The 19,038-nt window shown below is 38.8% G+C and overlaps 1 long non-coding RNA gene across 5 annotated transcripts in view; it reads left to right on the top strand.

The window, feature by feature from the left end:
• Positions 1 to 3,171: 3,171 nt before the first annotated feature.
• The window catches only part of LOC103472064 (uncharacterized), a 33,090-nt gene continuing 17,223 nt past the window's right edge, over positions 3,172 to 19,038 (top strand). For all 5 annotated transcript variants that reach the window (XR_001777043.1, XR_001777042.1, XR_001777041.1 and 2 more), the window contains exon 1: positions 3,172 to 3,554. This is a non-coding gene — a long non-coding RNA (uncharacterized LOC103472064). The remainder of the gene's footprint in view (positions 3,555 to 19,038) is intronic.

The following is a 19,038-nucleotide window of genomic DNA, read 5'->3' as shown; positions in this document are numbered from 1 at the left end:
CACACACACACACAAACACACACACACATACACACAGCAGCCTCCATAAAACCCACTACCACGCCCCGGCTTTGTTTTGCCATTTGGCTTCTACTTCTGTCCCCTGATTTGAACCCTACGGAGGTCACGGCATAAATGTCAATCAGGTCTCCCCTCTCTGCTCCCCGACTCGATACGACACAAAACAGCTAATGCAAGGTGACCCGGCCACATTCACATCACACAAAATACCGCCCCCAAACATCTGACCATGTACCAGACATACAGATCAAAAAGTTACTGCCAGTGATTAAACTACTGAATGGACCGGGTAAAAAAAAAAAAATGTTTGGACTAAGCATTCATGCTAATTTTAGCATTTTATTTATAAAATATAGCTATCCAAAATAAACGTGTGAAGAGAGTGCATTCATAAGCCACAATAAGACCTTTGTACTAAAAGAAGCTTTTTTTACATGGTGAACCTGAAGTGAGTGTAGCTCAATTCTGGGTTAAGAACCTCAGCTTGCTAGCAAATTTGAATTTAGTGCTGTTGCTAGCTAAAGCTGGGAACAAACTTAAATTCTTACTCGCAACATTAAAACTTCAAAACTGAACCAGTTATCTAAAAGTTCTTGACAAAGTTTATTATAAATACAACACATAAACATAGACACTTCACAAAGTGAGAGTTATTAACAATCCTTAAGGAGACGAATTAAATTTGAATCAAAAGGTTTAAGTAGCATTTGCTAACACGATAAAACAACTTATGTTAAAATCTCAACATTATTGAACGTAACACGCACAAACTAATTCTTGATTAAATTATTTTTAGTTTTTAATGTGTAATATTATTTATATTCTCTTAAAATGTATTGTTATTGTAGCCTACAGGGTTATGAAGCAGCTTGCTAGCAAGACTGGCTTTACCATTATCGCTCCTGCTAAACTAGCTATAGCTAACTTAAGCTCTTTCTTCAACTCGGTAATGCTCACAGCTACAAGTATTACGATAGTAGAAAACTTTTTCAAACCTAGTATATTTATTTATGCTACTATAATCAGTATTAACATTTCATCCTTTATGTTCTACATTGCACACAATGAGCCAATCTTTCCTGTTATTCAAAATGTTTGAGCAGAATTTGCAACCAAAATAAAGTAGCTAATGTGACTATTACATCTCATCATGCTTGATCAACATTTAGATAATGAAAATATTTAAAATCTATCAAAAATATTTTTTGTAGTGCACAGAAATTTTCTGGGGAAGCAGTTGTGATAATAATTTGATGTTAAGGTGAGATTTAAAATCTGATTGTCAACATTCCTGTCCTCTGCATATTTTTCACATGTCATTGCTATGTTCATAAAGGTCGCAATAAAGTCATAAACTAAATCTGCAATTATTTGGTATTAACAGAAACTTATAATCACAGGGAGATATTTGATAAAATAAAAAAACCCCCTGCAAATTGGGTGATAATTTTTTAAGGCTTTACTGTGAGGGCCGAGGTTACAGTGTGTTAGCGTGTGTGCGTTGGGCTTATAGGAGGATGCTTACAGTCTAATGAGAAAATCAGCATGTGTGTGTGTGTGTATGTGTGCGTGTTCACGTGTGTGTTTACTGCGTCTGGTCACTGACTGTGCAATGGTAGCTATGCTGTGTTTGATTTGTGCTGAAGTCCCCATAGCTGCAGCTGTGGTGTTACGCAGCAACAACAAAGGTTCATTAATCAACGTCTGGGGCGCTAGCTAACACGCCTGCTCTGCAGAGCTGTTTTGCATGTATGCATTTTTTTTTATAGACAAATATGTGTGTCTGTGTGGTGTTTGCAGTCTTCACAACCGTCTCAAAGAAAGTTTTGGGGTGCTTTTTGTGAGGCTTGAAATGAGCAAAAGTTGAAACTTTTCTACGGCGCGAGTCGTGTCCAAACTGAACGCAGCGACGCTATATATCCTGGCTAGTTTCTTTTTCACTTTCCCATTGAGTCAAACAAGAAAACAGTGTGTTCCAGGTGTGGCTCCAATTCACCCAAATGTGTCAGTTAACCTATCAGAGGTTTCCAAAGCCATGTCATCATCATCTGGGCTTTCCCCTCACTGTTTAAAGAGACAGTAATCATCCTGTATGTGCATTTCTGGTTTTGTAGACATTAAGAAATAAATCTGTGGCTGATTATTTCTCTCATTATTGTTGAATTGACAAAATATGACTAATTTTGGTCATCATAGTTGACTTAAAATGAGAAATTTGCTCTGAGATAACCCCCCCCCCCCTCATATATCTTTTTATTCAGTGAATATAAACTTCTGGTTTCAGTTGTATTCGCGATATATCGCGTATACTTTTGAATAATGTTAGAAAATATTTAAGTATTTCTAAAAAGATGCTAAAAAGAAATGTAAATGAAGTGGCTACATTTCAGACATGATATGAATTTGCTGAATTTTGCTAGCTACGTTGTGTTAGCTTTTTGACAAACTGCTAGCTTTTTACCAGTGATTACAGTGTAACACAATCTCTGGATACTCATCAGTCATTGATGGTTAAAAAAGTCTCAGGTTCTGTTTCACTCTTGACAGTTTTCAGCTCTATTAAGACTCAAACTACGGTCACTTTGCGCCCTGCGTTGTTCAGTCTCTCCACCTTGCAGAGCTTAAGCCTGATGGCTCTCAAACGGTTACATAACGTCCTCTGGATTCCAGGCTGGACAACCAGTTCTGCTGCATCTGAAGTCGTAACACAAATGTTAATGCCGGCGTACGAGTTAATCTGCTATTAAGATTTGTTGTTGCCCTCCCCCCCTACACATACGTTTATTCTCTCTCTATCTCTCTCGTTTCGACTTTGAATAACCACCGAATTCAATTAGACATGAGAGAAAAAGCCACTCGGATGGGGAGCATGAATTTTTTAGGATCATTTCATGTAACTTTTACAATCCCCCGCACTCCTCCAAACACTTTTTCACTCTGCTTTATGAATAAGTCACACTTGTGCAGGTTTGCGGATTCAAAAATGGTTAAAGGGACATACATTTTTTCTTGATTTCTGAATGTAGGACTGTGAAAGTGTCTCCTCGAGTTCGGGGTGGACGATGACTCTGAATTAGGGAAAGCAGGAGATAGAAGTAGAAGCACCTGCTCCGGAAAAAAAAAAGAAAATCACTTCAGACACGTCTGAAAGTGGGCTTATGTGCCTCTTCGGCCTGCGGCGTAACAGCCTCGCCAATTATAAACTATAAGAATGCGCGTGCGCAAGCATGTGCGGTCATACTTTTTTTTTATTTTTTAATGGCTTTCGCCGCTCTGAGTGATGAAATTACAGCGGAGGGAAATTTGTAATTGTCTTGTACGCCTCGCTCCGATCCCCGGCGTGTTTCAGCAGGTGGAGGTGGACGTGGAGGTGCGTGGGTGCGTGTCGGGGACGTTATTTTTAAACGGGCAGTTGCGGGTCGACTAAATTTAGATTGGCAGCCAACTGCTGACTTTTCCTACAGCATCAGCGCTTTGTTTGCTCACCGCAGACACGCCGAGGTAAAACGAGAAGGCCCGGAAGTGAGGTCCAGGTAGGTTTACACAAAACACAGCGGGTTAGGCACAAGAACCGAGCTAAAGGAGAAACACGGTGTAAAAATACATATCTAGTGACGTCATCGAGAGTTACTTAGAGTTGGAGCAGCGGAAGATGATGCTAATTTACAGATGTTAGTAGTGACTTTTTGGAGAAAAAAAAAAAGAGAGAGAAACAACTATACTTTTATTTTTTAGTTGTGAGATAAAAGTTCTGGAGTGACCTTGAGTCTCGCTTTTTAAGTGTATGAACTTAGCCCAGTTATTGTTACAGTTATAGTTCGGCAAACTCTGAAAATGGTCATTTTTAGCATTATGTTTTATTTTATTGTCATATGGGCTAAATGTTTCATTCACAATCAAAAGCTTGCTAACTCGATAACTCGCATTACTCGTTTTCTGTCGAAACTGAAACGTCTGACTGAATCCCTCAATTTGATTTATGATAAAAGAGGGCAACATGTTTCTTTCTTTTCACAAAATATGCTTTCCTGAAACATCTGGTTTTCAATTTAGTCACTGATTCAATTTTTTTGTGTTTTTTCTTCATCTTATATTCATTTATTTTCTGCTATTACTAACCTTCCCATAAAGGCATCTCTATTTACCTTGCTTAAATGTATCCTTCAGTTGTCTCACAATGTGTCATTTATGCATTATCTTGTCTTTTCTATTTATGTGTTGTTCTTTAATGCAAAACCTGATTGCTTCATACATTTTTTTCCCCATAAATATAAAAGAGCACAGCAGAAGGGAAGCGGTGAAGGAGTTTAAAGCAGGTTTAGGTCAGAAAATAATTCAGTTTGTGAGTGTAAATATTAGTAAAGTGTTCTCTACATTGAAAATCTCAGTTCCATCCTGTTTCATCGGTGCAGTTGAATCAAAGCGTTTGACCCTCTGACCTGTGACCCTCCTGGTTCATGACTGCTGACTGCAGTGTTGCTCTCCATGGTGCTGAAAGCTCCACCTACTGAACTTATTATGCAAATTATTTTACCTCTGAATGGAGTTTGGATTAATATGGGATAGAAAGTGTAAACACTCGATTATTTTGTTTTCATGTGTGTTAAAAATGTAGAACTACTAATTTGTCGTTAGCTGTGTTTCCACTGACCATGTAATTGTCAGTGGAAACACTGACATTCTAAAATAGATTTGCTTAATGGAAACACACCAATTTTTTTTTGTTGTTGTTGAAAAAACTTGTTTTTTGATCAAATCATTTGGCTAGGATGATTTCTTTGATTACATTTTTTTGCTTAGCGTGTAGAAACTTGTAAAACTGAAACCAGGAAGTGACGACATACTGATTGTAAGCACACTGTAACAGTTTCTACTACGACGACTCGCAAGGGGATTTACATGAAAATGAATGTATGTGACCAAATCAGGCGCAGAAATCATGTTAACTGTAAACTGCCTGTAAAAAATGAAAATGAACACAAAAGCATAAAAACACACAGCAGTGCAGTGCAGAACAGGCTTCCTGCGTGTGCGCGTTAGCTAGGCGGTATCGTATCGACGATAAACACTTACACAATGTGCATGTTGTGACTTTTGTGTTTGGATCCATAAACGCCTATAATAACGCTCCAGATATCCTCGACTTAAACTGCATTAATATTCATCTGTGAATGTGCAAAGACTCGAGACTAATCCTCCCCTCAAAGACCCGGCAGCTTTGCATTTCATTTTTCAGCTCTTCCCTTCCTCTTAACCTACTTTACACCCCCCTCACCCTCCGCCCATTCCTCTGCACAATAAAATTCACCAGGCAGTGTCATGGTTGGGATGTCTGTGGCTTTTCTTTTCTATGCTCATATAAGCTCATTTAAGGCAATTAATCCCTCCGAGTTTGCAGGGTTTAAGGCCTCTGATAAACTACAAAGCAGTCAGGACCTTGCCTTAACCCAAAGTCATTTTCTGGAGCTGTTCTCTTTGTTTTCCGTCTGTTATACCCATTACAGTTGGTAATCTATCTTCTGTTTTTTTTTCAAGCGGGTACATGTTAATCCTGTTTTTTTTAATTATTATTATTATTTTGTACATGCAAAATCTTTGGGCAAATGTGTCGTTAACAGAGTTTGAATGGTTGAAAAACGTGTTGAAAGCTGGAGTTGATTAAAAACGATTCCTTCATCTGAGATCGGGATCTGACCCGAAGTAAGACGTCAAAATCCCGACCATCAGAGGCGTCAAAAAGCAGATGTATGATGAAAAATAATTGTTGTAGATAATTAAATTAGACTTGAGTCAGTTTTTCCACATTGCATACAACTAAAGAGCTACGGCGCTTCACATTTTATGTTACTGTCTTATTCCAAATGACATTAAATCAATCGATTTCCTCAAAATTCTACATGTAAATACACCATTATGACAATGTGGACAGTATTTATTTTGGCTGTGGTTTGGAAATCTATTAACTGGGAAACCAAAAAAAAAAAAAAATCACATTTGCATCTATTAATCAATCAAATTTTATTTGTATAGCACATTTCAGCAGCAAGGCCTTTCAAAGTGCTTTACATCATTAAACACAAAAAAACACAGTCAGGCAACATTGAATCAACAATCATATTAATATTAAGCAAAAGATGCAAGTATTCACACGTTTTGCTCAAAACATATTTGATTCATCTTCAGAAAAATAGTAAATGTTACTTATAGAGCTCATTTCATAGATCAGAAACCACACTGCATTACGAAGAAATTATTATTTTTAAAAAAATGGGCTAGGTTAGGTTGCACTGGTTTCCACGGAGATTAAAATATTTCTCAAACATGCATGGAAGAATCAAGGTAACACTCACACCATGTTTTTGATGAAAGAATAACATTACAACATGATGTAAAAGCTCAGAAAAGTCAGTTTTAAAAGATACAGCCACTTTAATACATTTATAAAATACTACAAAAAAAATCTCTGTTGTCTCAATAGAAAATTTGTGTGTAGAATTTTGAAGAAATGGATTAATTTCATACAATATGGAAAAAGTGAAGCACTGTGAATACTTTCCAGATGCGCTGTATTTATTTAGGTCAATACTATCACAGTTTTTATATTTTTTACATATAAAGAAAAACCTGATGTTTCTCTACTACTGTATGTGTAATTATGCGTTTTCCTACTGAAACAGATAAAGCCTGTGGAGTGCAGCGCAAGAACTCTTAAAAGTTTTATTTATTTTTTGCCAGATCCTGTAAGTGGGTGTGTCTCTCTTCATGGAAACCTCTCCAAGGTTCCTGTGTCTGTATTTAGACAGCTGGATCAGTGAGGCTTGCTGACTGCATGCAGGTGACGTAACATGGATGCAGACGGATTAGACGGTGATGTCATGCATTCGTGGGCTCAGAAAAGCATCTGATGTTGGAGCTTCCTGGAATAATGAAGCTGAGTTTCTCCTGCCGGATGGTGACGTGTTCTGGGATTTTGTGTCGTGCTATTCGGGGAAAAGGGCTCTAATCTGCTTTGTCCTATCTGGGTGGTGTAACAGGTAGAGCATAAAAAAAAAAAAAAAAGATTTACAAGACTGACATGAATATTTAAAGGGAGAATTTCATTTTCAAACATCTGTCCTTACAATCCCACTAGAATATAACGAAACATGTTTCAGTTTGTGTCCAGACACATATAATCCAAATCAATTAAATTCACAGCACACAAAGATTGTTTTTTAAAGAACTTGGTCCAGGTCAGTTCAATGCAAGAGGCCTTTACTTCAATATATTCCTTGGTCCTTTGAAACTGTTGTTTTCCACAGCAGAAGAAACCAACAATTCACTTTTAAAAGGTAGAAACCTCCAGAAGAGTCGGACTCCCCTCGACAGGAAACACCAAAATCACCGGGTCAGGTGAACTTTATGGGGAAAAGGAAAAAAACGAAGACAACAGATGCATCTACATTGACCATAAAATTGTAAAAATTAGAACAATGAAAATACATTTTCTTAATGGAAATGTGCTGACTTTGGAAAAATAAATAAATGAAAACCTCACATTTTTGTGTTAGAATGGGGTAGTTTTTTTGGCCATAATTAAATTAATTTATTTCGTAAAGCTGCAATGGAAACACTTAATTCTCATCATATGAGTCACGTGATCAATGACTGGATATTACTACCGACGGAAACCATGAAGAAGACAATGACAGGAAGTGGTAGAAGGTTGTTTTTTTTTTCATGTGAGCAAATGTATTCACGTGTGGTTTTAATTGTGTGTCTTATTTAAAGACAAGTGGTGTTTATTTAAAGGAATGCCACAATTGCGAAATAGTTTTTTTGACGTTAGTGGAATATTGACAACATTTGAAACGTAGCTACTGACGCTTTTCCAATTGCTTTAGCCGTATGTCTAGCTCTCAACTGTCTGAACTTACTGTCGTACTTAGTTGTCTCTGAGGATCCAACAGCAAGCAGGAGGTAGGCAGGTGATTCAAAAGAACAATACAAGAACGTCGGACTGAAAAAGAAAACATTACAGGAGGAGTGAGCAGTCATGATGGGTCGACAACTGAATAAACTAGAAACCAGAGAATAAGACCAGAGGCCTGAACAATGAGGAGACACGACTACTGGGCTGGAAACCAGGTTCTGATCCACTGAATGAATTACAGTTGATGATTATTTGACGTTCGTATATCATTAGCTTTGCTATTTCCTTCCTATGCAATTCCACTCAATTCTCATCTCCCTTCAATGTTCCGTCTTGACTTTCTCCCATTCATGTGGATTCTTTTGGTAGAATATCAAATGGGCCAATCAGAAAACAGACAGCGAAGTCGTGAACAATAACGTTGATTTTCTGCACTGTTTTAGAATTATAGTATTCCCTTAGTCAATGGCAACGGCGGAAGTGAATGTACACGTTAGCCACGTTAGCCGCCTCTTTTGGCTCCGCAGTTCTCTCTTTGCAATGGAGGAAGGATGGCTCAGCCAACTTCCTGTAAGCTTTCATAGCATCGAATTGGCGCATTATATATATGTCATGCATGGACAAATATTAGCAATTGGGTAAAATGTAAAACTTCAACAGAGTCCTGAGACACCTGACTCTGAACAAACTCCTAATCATAAATTGTTGTATATTGATTGAATTGACGAGTTTTCTCTGTGTGTTCATGTTCTCACAAAGTTTGCCCCTCATCCAGGCAAACACACATCGTTTAAATAAATCTCTGCTAATAAGTGTGTGAACAGGGTATCACAGGAAGCGGTGGGACAGTGTGTATGGGCAGTGATAGGCTTGTTTGTGCACGCCTGCTATATGTGCTAATTAATCCACGCTAGCAAGTCACTTTCCGCGCCTCCACCTGTGCACACGCGCCGTTTTCCGTCATTTCTCAGCTAACGATTCCGTCCGCTTGCGTGTCCGAGAGCCGAAAAGTGTGTGTGTGAGAGACACGTGATGCATTCGGAGTTAATAATATGAGTGCGTTCTGGCCCCGTGTTCTGTTTAAATGTCATTACATGAGGTCGGGCTGACTCTTCCCACACAAACATAACTCTGCTGTTGTGTCTGCTCACAGCAGTTCAGCTCCTTAAGCTTATATAAGCGCCTATGCGCTACAATCAACAGACGCAGGAATAGACCTCGTAAGTGGCTTAAACTCAGTCACGGAAACAAACACAAAGATTTCTAGATCAATGAATGAGTCTTGTTTTGGTTTTTTGTGTCTTTGCTTTGGAACATGAGAGAGAGTTTGGCTAATCATCCCACTTCCTTTAAACAGCAGCAGGAAAACCTTTTGAACAGAGTTTAATTCGATTAGTCTTACATAATAGCGAGCAACAATTCAATCAGATAAATATTTTCTTAATTTAGCTAGCAGGGAAACGCTAGTGACCTGTCTCGGTCCTGCCAAGGGCAGCTCTTATGTAAAGGGTTTTTGCACAGCCTGATGAGTCGGTAGTAATTCCCTCCTTCCTTATTTGGCAAGTGGCTGAGGATGACACAGCACAAAACTGCTGTGTCGTTCTGGAGCTATTTTGAGACTGCGCTCGTACTCGGCTGCTCGAGTGCTGTTTGTTTGTGATTCATGTTGCCCACTCCTGGGCTGTCTTCTCATTTCGAAAAGCATTTTAATGTGGACGGCTTGGCGGACCCAAGAGACTAACAGGTTGCAAATTGAACTGGAGTTTAATAAATGACGAAATGTTGTCTGAGCTATATTTGGGACGTGGGAGATGGGATGAGCAGAAAGGCAAAACAGTTCTATTAATCATGGTGTGCTGTTCTTTTGTAGTCTGGGGGATTATAAACTGGAATGAAAGTGTTGTGCAGACATGATGAACACAAACGCAGCTTTAGCAGACTGGACTGGGGGATCAGTTCATGCATGTGTCTCTTGTTCACTAATTATAATAGGATGGAGCAGAACATGAACTAAGAGTTATAATAGCTTTGGGCTTTTCATTATCATTTAGTTTTATCTCAATGTTACTTTTTGTCTAATTAAGTTAGTTTGAACTGGTTTTTGCTAGTTTTTATTAGTTAAATTTAGTTTAAGTTTCTTCATACATTGGTTATTGTTTAGATGCAAAACTCCAAAAGGTCAAAGTATTGTACTGTGATTATGTACATTGATTGGGTAATAGATATTTGACAGAATATATCATTTTCAGAAAATGTTTTCAATTATTGTTGAACGACCAACTGACTGGCGTTTTCTCAACTTTTGCGGCCATTTTGCGGCCTAGCATAAGTGCCACTGGGAGAAGTATGGAGCGCCTTTATTTGCCGACAACTGATGGACATTTTTTTTATTTCGCATCAGTTTGAAGGGCTAACTTATATATTCGTAATCACAAAAATTCCTTCATTTTCGTCTTTTTGTTAGTTTTATAAATGCACGGCATAGCTCCTTCCAGTCATAGTTTTCCCTCATTTATTACCATTTTTATTTATTTCAGTTCACGAAAAAATAAAATTATAAAAGAACGAAACTGGAATCAGTTTCGTTCTTTTATTAGACTGGGTCTTTCGTTAAAGACTCTCACTGTGGTTTGCTCTCGTACCGAAGGCAAAAAAAATAGATTTTTAAGTATTTTATAGACTTTAATAGGGTTTCTTTCAGGACTGCCCTGCATTTAGCTCCCCGTTTTTAGCTTGTTTCCATCTTATCCTCTCCCTGCTGCCACCACCTTCCTCGTAGTTTCTGGTGCCGAAAAATGTATACTTTTGCAAGGCACTGGAGCTACAAGGTCAATTAAAACAATGATTATCAAGAAGCACTACATACATTTTCACATAGAAGCAATGCTTCAATGTACGGAGGGACGGGCCGACGACCTGTCAGGGTAAACCCCGACTCCCACTCCCAAGGGAGCAGTCTAGACCAAATTGACTACACAACAGCCGAGAAGCAGGGCCATGATAATGATATGATAATTAGGAATAAAACACGGTTGAAACCAAACGTGGGCCTGGATGCATAATCACCAAGGAGTCTGGGGCCTGTTTCATCTGATGTATGCTAATTCCAGGCATGTGAAGCATGGTAATGTGATATCATTTTGTATTCAAGAGTGTGATCCCTCGGTTTCCACATGAAGCCCCGCCCCCTCCATGCCCCAGTATCTGAACCTTTTTCTGCATACCTCAGCAATGTCAAGATGTCGGGAACATTAGTTCATTCAGGGCTGCGTATGAAAGTGAAAACAGCATCCTCTCATCTTCAAAGACAAAAAAAAAAAAAGAGGGTACTGAATAATGATTTAGGTGAAATTATTTTAAGAGAAATTGTACATTATTTTTACTCTGCTGATAATTAGCTACAAGGTTGACCTTCTGTAGCTGCAGTGCAGAACAGTGAATATGTTGCTGTTGAGATTTTGTTCTGATGAATTTGAATCTAAATTAAAGCTTAATTTCAACCTCATTGGATATACAAATTTTTCAGCCAACATTTTAATCTATTTTATACTCCGTTACCAATTTGAAAGGGCAGTATAATGTATTTTCTGACATACAGTAAAATTTTTATAGCAGAATTAAGTAACTTTGTTAACTTCAGTTGTTAAAAATGCTATATCAAATTTGACTTAAAAGAAATGTGATTTTGTAATTTAACACCTTGAAATAAACTCTTTAATAAACTCCTGCTCTTTCTGAAACTCCGCCTTCAGGAAGTCATCACAACATGGCTCCTCTATTAACCCTTTAACAATGTTTTTAACCAGGCGGCTAGAGAGTGCTAATTACTGCCCGCTAGTCTGAAGGAGTTTTGTGGAGGAGCTAAGGGGCGTTTTCTCTGTGAGGCGGAATGTCAGAATTTTGGAAAAGGCTTCATGAAAGAGCTGCGTCTTGAAGGCGGAGCTAGGTCCAACCAGGCTGAATGGTTGCCATGGAGATCAAATGATTTATCAAACATGCATGAAAGAATCAAAGCTAAAGGGACAATAAATGTCTAAATCTAAGCTAATTTTCACCTTCAGGTTACAAAAATAAACAATACAACAATGTTGCTAAGAAATAATGTAAAAATGATAAAAGTTTTGACCAGATTTCCAGGGCCATTTGTTCTAATGAAACATCTCCTTAGCATTGTGAATTAATGCAGCTCTGGTGCATGAGCTCAGAAATAAGCCGTCGGGGCGACGTGTTGCATGTTTGGTTGACTCACACAATCCACCGAGCTCGTCAAAAGTAGGCCGTGGCACGGCCGCCTGCCGCTCTGCACAGTGTAATATAAACGAACAAAGAGCGTCTGAAAGCACGCCCATGGAGGAGAAGAAAAGAATGGTTTAATAAAAGCACAGACGGGGAGGAAATGAGAGGAAGGTGGGAGCAGCCTTCCTATGAGACCGTGATTAACATTTGATTGGCTGTCACAGTTAACTCCAGCCATGCTCTCCGTGTCCTTGGAGGAAACGCAGCGGCCGATTGTTTAGGAAAGAAAGGAACGAGCTAGAAAAATCTAAAACTACGCAAGAGTGTCGTAGAAAAGAGCAGGGCGTGAGAGGGGGGATGGGAGGATGTGAGGAGGGAGCGAGAAGGAGAGTGTTAATTAGAAGGAAAAAAAAATCAGCTCAAGTCTTTCGTCTGAGTGTCAGTCGTATGGATTCTGCTCCACTCAACCATTTCTGACCTGCAACGACAACAATGATTAACAGCACACTGTATTTGAGAACTGGTTGTTTACAATATTATCATGCTCGTAATTAAAAGTCAATTGGCCAAAAGTGGGCATTTCCTGTGGCTGTCTAAACAGTTTTATTAAAGGGAATTTTACCATCTCATTCCAACTCAATAAAACAATTTATTGAAAAACGTGAGTTTTATTATTTTAAACTGACATGTTTACATTAAGCACATTTCATAATTCCCATTTGCTCAATTTTATGGCCAATGGAGACGCAGTTACTGTCTCAAAAAGGACACGGTTCACATCCACACACTGAAACACGAAACCGACTTTTTGAAATTTCCCCTCTCTGGAACCCGTTTTCAAAAGTTTTGGTTTCCCAAAATGTCACATCCATATGGACACTTCAGCCTCAACGACAAAAAAGCAAAAAATGTAGTCTAGTCTCCGTGTGGGTGGGATTTTATATGAGGTTATGGCACCTTGTTGGTTGTCTCTGTGTGTTTTAGTGGGAAAGGCCAAGATTTGGAATCAAACCTTTGATGTTACTTAGTTAAGAAGTTACAGTCCCAGGTCGGCTCCTTTTCATTCCGCTTTACAATTACTGTCTGCTCTGTGGTTCTATATCATATAAAATCCCTCCAGGAATCCATTAAACTGTAGTGTAATCGTGAGAAAAATTCAAGGTGTATAAATGTCTCAGTGCTTCTCAGAGCATTAAAATGTCTTTGCTCCTCATGCCCAGTATATTTTTAAAAGAACTTTTAACTAACCATGTAAGTGTAGTACTTAAAAAAGCAAAAGAAAAAAAGGGAAGTCAACACTACAACTAGATAAGTCAGTGAAAAGTTTTAATTAAAAAATAGCAAAGGAGAGGGAAGTAGCTCAGTTATGCTAGCTTGACTATGACAACCCTAACATGTAGATGTGCTGTGGAATCCAATGTGTTTTGGTTCAGTTAGAAATAAAACACTAATTCTGACAGATAATAAGTAGAGCAGATGTTAAAATTAGCTAGTCTACCACCGCAGACTGTCAACTACTAATAATCACAAAATAAACATCAAGCCTGAAAAACATAAAGCTGTAACGGACTAAATGTTCTTTTGTTTGTGCGGGAAATGTTTGCGCATTTTTCGATGTTGAATCTTGATGCAGTAGTGGAGCCGCTGTACATCAGTTGTCAATCAGTAGCTGACAGAGAGCAAGAAAAAAGAAGAATACAAGTGGTTCTGAGCTATTCCTCAGCGGCTTTTCTCGGTTATTTTCCCTTTCTTGTGGCGCATGCGCTAAATTAATAATGGCTACATCTTCAGATTTCATTTTGTTAACAGAATTGTTTGACTGCGGCAGAGGATGGTCTGTCTTTTTGCCCTTCAGGTATTTATAGGTATTCTATACCTATAAATACCTGTTTCATCTGGACACTCTGTTTTTGTTGTTGTTTTTTTTAAATAAAAGATCATTTCAAAGAAGGATGTTTATTTCCTTGTGAGTTTGCGCAAATTGGCATTGAGATTTAGACAACTGTCCAGTATAGTCGGTCTTGGTGTCCCCATTTTTTTTTTTTTTTGCCTGCCCCTGAAATGTTTGTGCGCGCCTTTGCTCATGTCCGTAGAAAGTACTGGAAGCAGTTTTTTCTTCATACTACTGTGACAACTAAGTAACAGCTCGTCAAAAGTTGTGGAACAAGGGCTGAGCGAGAAGTAAGTAATGAAAGATACATTATTCATTCGACATGAGGTTAATATTTCATGACCAGCAGGGAGAAAATGATGCCCTGAGATTCTCCCTCAGTCTGAACCAGGGCTCAGTGGAAATCAGCAAAGTCTGAGGGAGCAGATCACATCTGTGTGTTCTCCGTCTTCCAGACAGCTGTTCCTGGGGAATCTCCTCGGCAGCCCCTGAACTCTTCGTAGATGTGCTGGATTCAAACTACGTTGGCATTTTATGATGTTGTGGCTGTTTTGATGCCTGAGCTTGTGTCGCCCGTGGTAACGGTGCACCAGAAAGCAGAAGGATTGATGGAGAAAGATGCACTGCAGCAACTTGCTGTAGCAGCATGATTCATAGTTTCTGTTTGCCCACTCAAAGGCCGTCCAAGTCCGACAGAACAAGCTGTGCTCCCTTTCATTAGGCCGCTAATGCCGTCGCAATATTCTGGTGGAATCAATTAAACGCCAAGAGAGCTAAATCGTGTTTCTGTTCCAGAAGCGTTTGGGGGTTTTGGACTGACCAAACACAAGCTCTTCCTGGTATTCTTTGAGGGAGTGATGTATTTAAATGGTAACAAAAATTGTGTTTTCACTTCCTCCATAAAACTGACATCACTCAGCAGACCTGAAAAGAAACTGAAAATGTTTCAGTATAACATGCTTTTTTTTTCCTGCAGAGAACCAGTATTTTATTTTCTTGGCTTAGAAAATAAATTGCTTCGACTGAACTGAAGACGATAAAAGATTTATTTATCTCTTAAGGCTGAACTTGTCTGCCATTTCTCTAGCTTGGTTCTGTATCAGTGTCTGTGTGCGTGTGTGTGTGTGTGTCTGCATTTACTTGCTGTCCTGGTAACAGTCTGCTGAAAAGTACAGTATTTGCATCATATAAAATAAGCAGGGGAAGTCAATCTTGAAAAACGATCATTATAACAAATATACATAAATAATAAAAGAAAATGAAAATAGATATTTTCTTTGCAAAGGTATCAACAATTGATATAGCTCTATCAACTGCTTGATAGAGCTATAACTCAATGCTGTATGTTAGCTAGCTAGCTAACAGTGCGCTAGCTAGCTAGCTAGTGCACTGTTACCACTTGAACTGTCTGCTAGCTAACTAGATGGCTAGATTTTTCAGATAGATTGATGGTCTCACTAACCTTTAAATTAATTTATTGGAGCTTATTAAACCATTCTTTGCCTATTTTTTTTTCTTTTAGATTTTCTCACATTAAAAGAAAACCTGTTAAGAGGCTTTTTTCACTTTCTATGGACATGGTGAGTAGAAAGCCAGTCTAAATAAATCTGTCTGAAGCAATAAAAACACATGATAGAAAGCAATCGGCGGGAGAGGCTGATGGTAAGAAAGGAAAAGTCACGTACTAGATGGATCTGTCTGGCTCAACGGTTGTTATTCTCTACATTCTGGACCGATAGGTCTGCGTTTGCTGAACAGGCCATCGGCGCGGTCCGAACAGGCCACACTCTCCTGGGTGGGTGGGTCTTATCGCAACAAAAGGATGTAGAGCACAATCGATCGTCCTTCCTGTCGTTCTGAGTCACCTGCTAAGACATCAGACAGAGTGTGTGCTCTGTATTTACACAACCTTATATAAGCATTGATTTGTTGAACTGTGTGCTGCGACTAGCAGCTTTCACTAGAGGATGACCGACTGATAAAAAAAAGGGAGAGAGCGACCATTGTGGCGGCAAAATAAAGGTTGCTAAGCGACACGTTATCTGTGAAAATCTGAGCTATGTGTTTCTTAAAAAAACAAAAAAAAAAACACAAAAGATGGGACAAATTTACCATTGTATTCATTGTATGCCTTTATTGGTGCATTATTTTAAAAACTGCTACATTATTACATGTTCTTGTAAGTAGCTTGTTGACAAAAACTGTTAACAGTGTAGATTTTTCTGAATGTCACTGCATGTATAAAACTACTGACGTTCGGATATACCATGAATTAATTTTCATAATGTATCAGGGCTGGGCAATAATGCTGAAAAACATATCATGATATAGGCGTTTTATAATCACTCAATATTGATCATTATTGATTAAAGTTTTGTTATAAATATCTGAAAACGTACAAACTGGTGACGTGAGCTTTCCAGTTTTGTCCACAGTTTTCACTAAACACCGTCATTTTGTAATTTTAAGTGGTTTTGACGCTTGATGGCGAAACCTTAAACGACTCCTTCGCAAGTTACTTAACAGGTTGTTGCTAGGTAACCAAACAGTGAGCGAGTAGGTTGATGCCACCAACCTTGCTTAGCTAGCCGTGACAAGTGAAGCTGCTAGCTAAGCAACGGTGCTTGGCTAGAGGCTAATTGAGCGACTAGCTAAGTATATTGCTTAGCTAGCTAGATTAGCTAGGTTGCTCAGCTAACCTTGCAGCCGACTAAGCAAGGTTGTTTAGTAGCCGCTTCATTGCTAGCTAGTTGAGATAGCAACTGTTTGAGATGCCAGCTAGCATTCTGGGGAATGTTCTGGGAATCTATTGAAACTGATCATGTGTCTTATTGTAATAGTTATAATCACAGATAATAATCTGGATGTACAATATTATAGTGTTGTTGTTCTTGCTTGAAAAAGGTAAATAGTCAAAAGTAGATATAGATAGAGGTAATAGATGAACTACATCAGAAAATAGATAAAAATAGATGGCAGTTCAATTTACCAGTTTTCCCGAAATTGTTTAGTATTATTATAACCATCATTTGGCTCTCAGTCAGGTTTCACCTTCCCCCTCCTTATCTGGGAAACCTCCATTCCTGTGGGGGTGCATGAACATTAACCCAGCATGAGAGGAACTCTCTTCTCATCTCAGCCCACATCCTCCCCATGCAGCGGGTGCCATATGCTGCAAACACACTCAGACTCCCGGACCCAAATGCACAGACTGCAGACTATGGCTTCAGTTCTTAACTGTTGTGGGTTTTTTTTTTTCCATTCTTCTCTGCATCAAGAAGGTTTTTCTCTTGGTGTTGCTATGACGATACGTTGCAGCAACTGGGGAGCACGGAGATGAGTAATGAGGTGTCACGACAGCACCATGGGTTACTAGTGACCCCTCACCCTGGAGGGTGCTGAGAACACAGGTAGTGAGGAAAACAAGGGTGCACACTAATCTTCCCTTAAAAGCTAATCTCACGCCTGGCTGTTTACAGCCCTCTAACTGTATCTGGGAATAAAAACTGGATAGCAGCCAGGAACAGAGACAAGAACAGGACAGAACACAAGTGATCGTACACAGTCCATTGCTTGCATTAATAAGATAGATAAAATGGAAAAACAAAACTGGTTGTTAAATTCCTCTGGACTGATTAGGAAATACAAACGGGTACGAAACGCCTTCCAATAGCATTTCTCTGTCTCTGACCGCTATACTTTGTAACGTGGTTGGATGACGTATAGCAGGGGACCCAACAGCGTCCCTCAGGGCCCGCTTCCCTTTTTAGATGTGTCCCTTCGACCAGCACACCAGCTCTGCAGCAACTCGTTAACGACGCTTTGGTTTAAATCCAGTGGTAGAGTGGAATTATTTGGCCGAACTGCAAAAACTCTCAAAATCTTACCACGGACTTTTTGGTCTAGTTTCAAATATTTTAGTACACTGGAAATAAGACAAAACTAACTCAAAAGTAGCATTTCAGCAAGATGTACAATCTTGTTTAAAGTAAATAATTCTTCAATACACATTATTTAAAAAGTATTAGTTCCACTGGCAGATTCTTTTGGAAATGCGTCAGAAGTTTAATCGTTTTACGAGACGAGAGCACATCGTCAAAGCTTCACTTTGACCATTCATCCACCCATCCAAATTTTGATATCAGATAATCAAGCAGTACAAAAAGTAGCTTTTAAATGAAAACATTCCAACAAACCAACGTGATGCTATAGGAGGAAGATTTTCCTTCCTGCGATCGACTTCATGCTGGCCTGATCCGAAGCAGAACAAGTCCACCTTTGATGAAAGTATGAAAGGTTTTGCAAATTGAAATTACGAAAACAAATTTGCTCAATGGGAGCATGCCAATTTTGTACAAACTCTATAAAAGGAGTATATTTCAATGGAAACACTTTGTTTTCGCATCACTCGATTCATGTCATCAAACAACCGGATGGTACTACTGGTGAAAACGACAAAAAAGACAACAGGAAGTGGTAGGAAAATAATGGCGCCACATGTTTTTTTCTGATTTATCGCGTGAACAAACTTACTATATTTCTTATTTAATGGAAAGACCCCAATTGTGAAATGATTTTTCGACATTTGCGAAGTATCAAAAATGTTTTGCTCACATTTGTAAAGGGAACTCGACTACTGCTGGTCATCACAAACACCTGGTTGGCACAAGCAGCTTTTAGGTTTACTGTGAAATTACTTTCCTTTTGTTGCTGAAAACGCAACAATTGTTCCTTTATGGGCTGGATTTTGCATTTACTCGAGTATCTTTGACTAATATTGAGATTTATTTGAAGATCTGATACCTTTAACTGTGGAAAAACAGGCAAAAAGACAAAATCTTTACAGGGATCAAAACCCACTGAATAAGTAATTATTTAATCTGTTTTGTGTCTTTCTGGGATTCTGTTCAGCACTTTTTCCATGCAAAATTGTCTCACCTTTGATCTCTTTTCATATCCTGTCCTCACTGTTCCCCCT

This window comes from Poecilia reticulata, linkage group LG11 (genome assembly GCF_000633615.1).
Source record: "Poecilia reticulata strain Guanapo linkage group LG11, Guppy_female_1.0+MT, whole genome shotgun sequence".
NCBI classification, from domain to species: domain Eukaryota; kingdom Metazoa; phylum Chordata; class Actinopteri; order Cyprinodontiformes; family Poeciliidae; genus Poecilia; species Poecilia reticulata.
The sequence above is the reverse complement of the archived record's forward strand: the minus strand, read 5'-3'. Positions and strand labels throughout refer to the sequence as shown.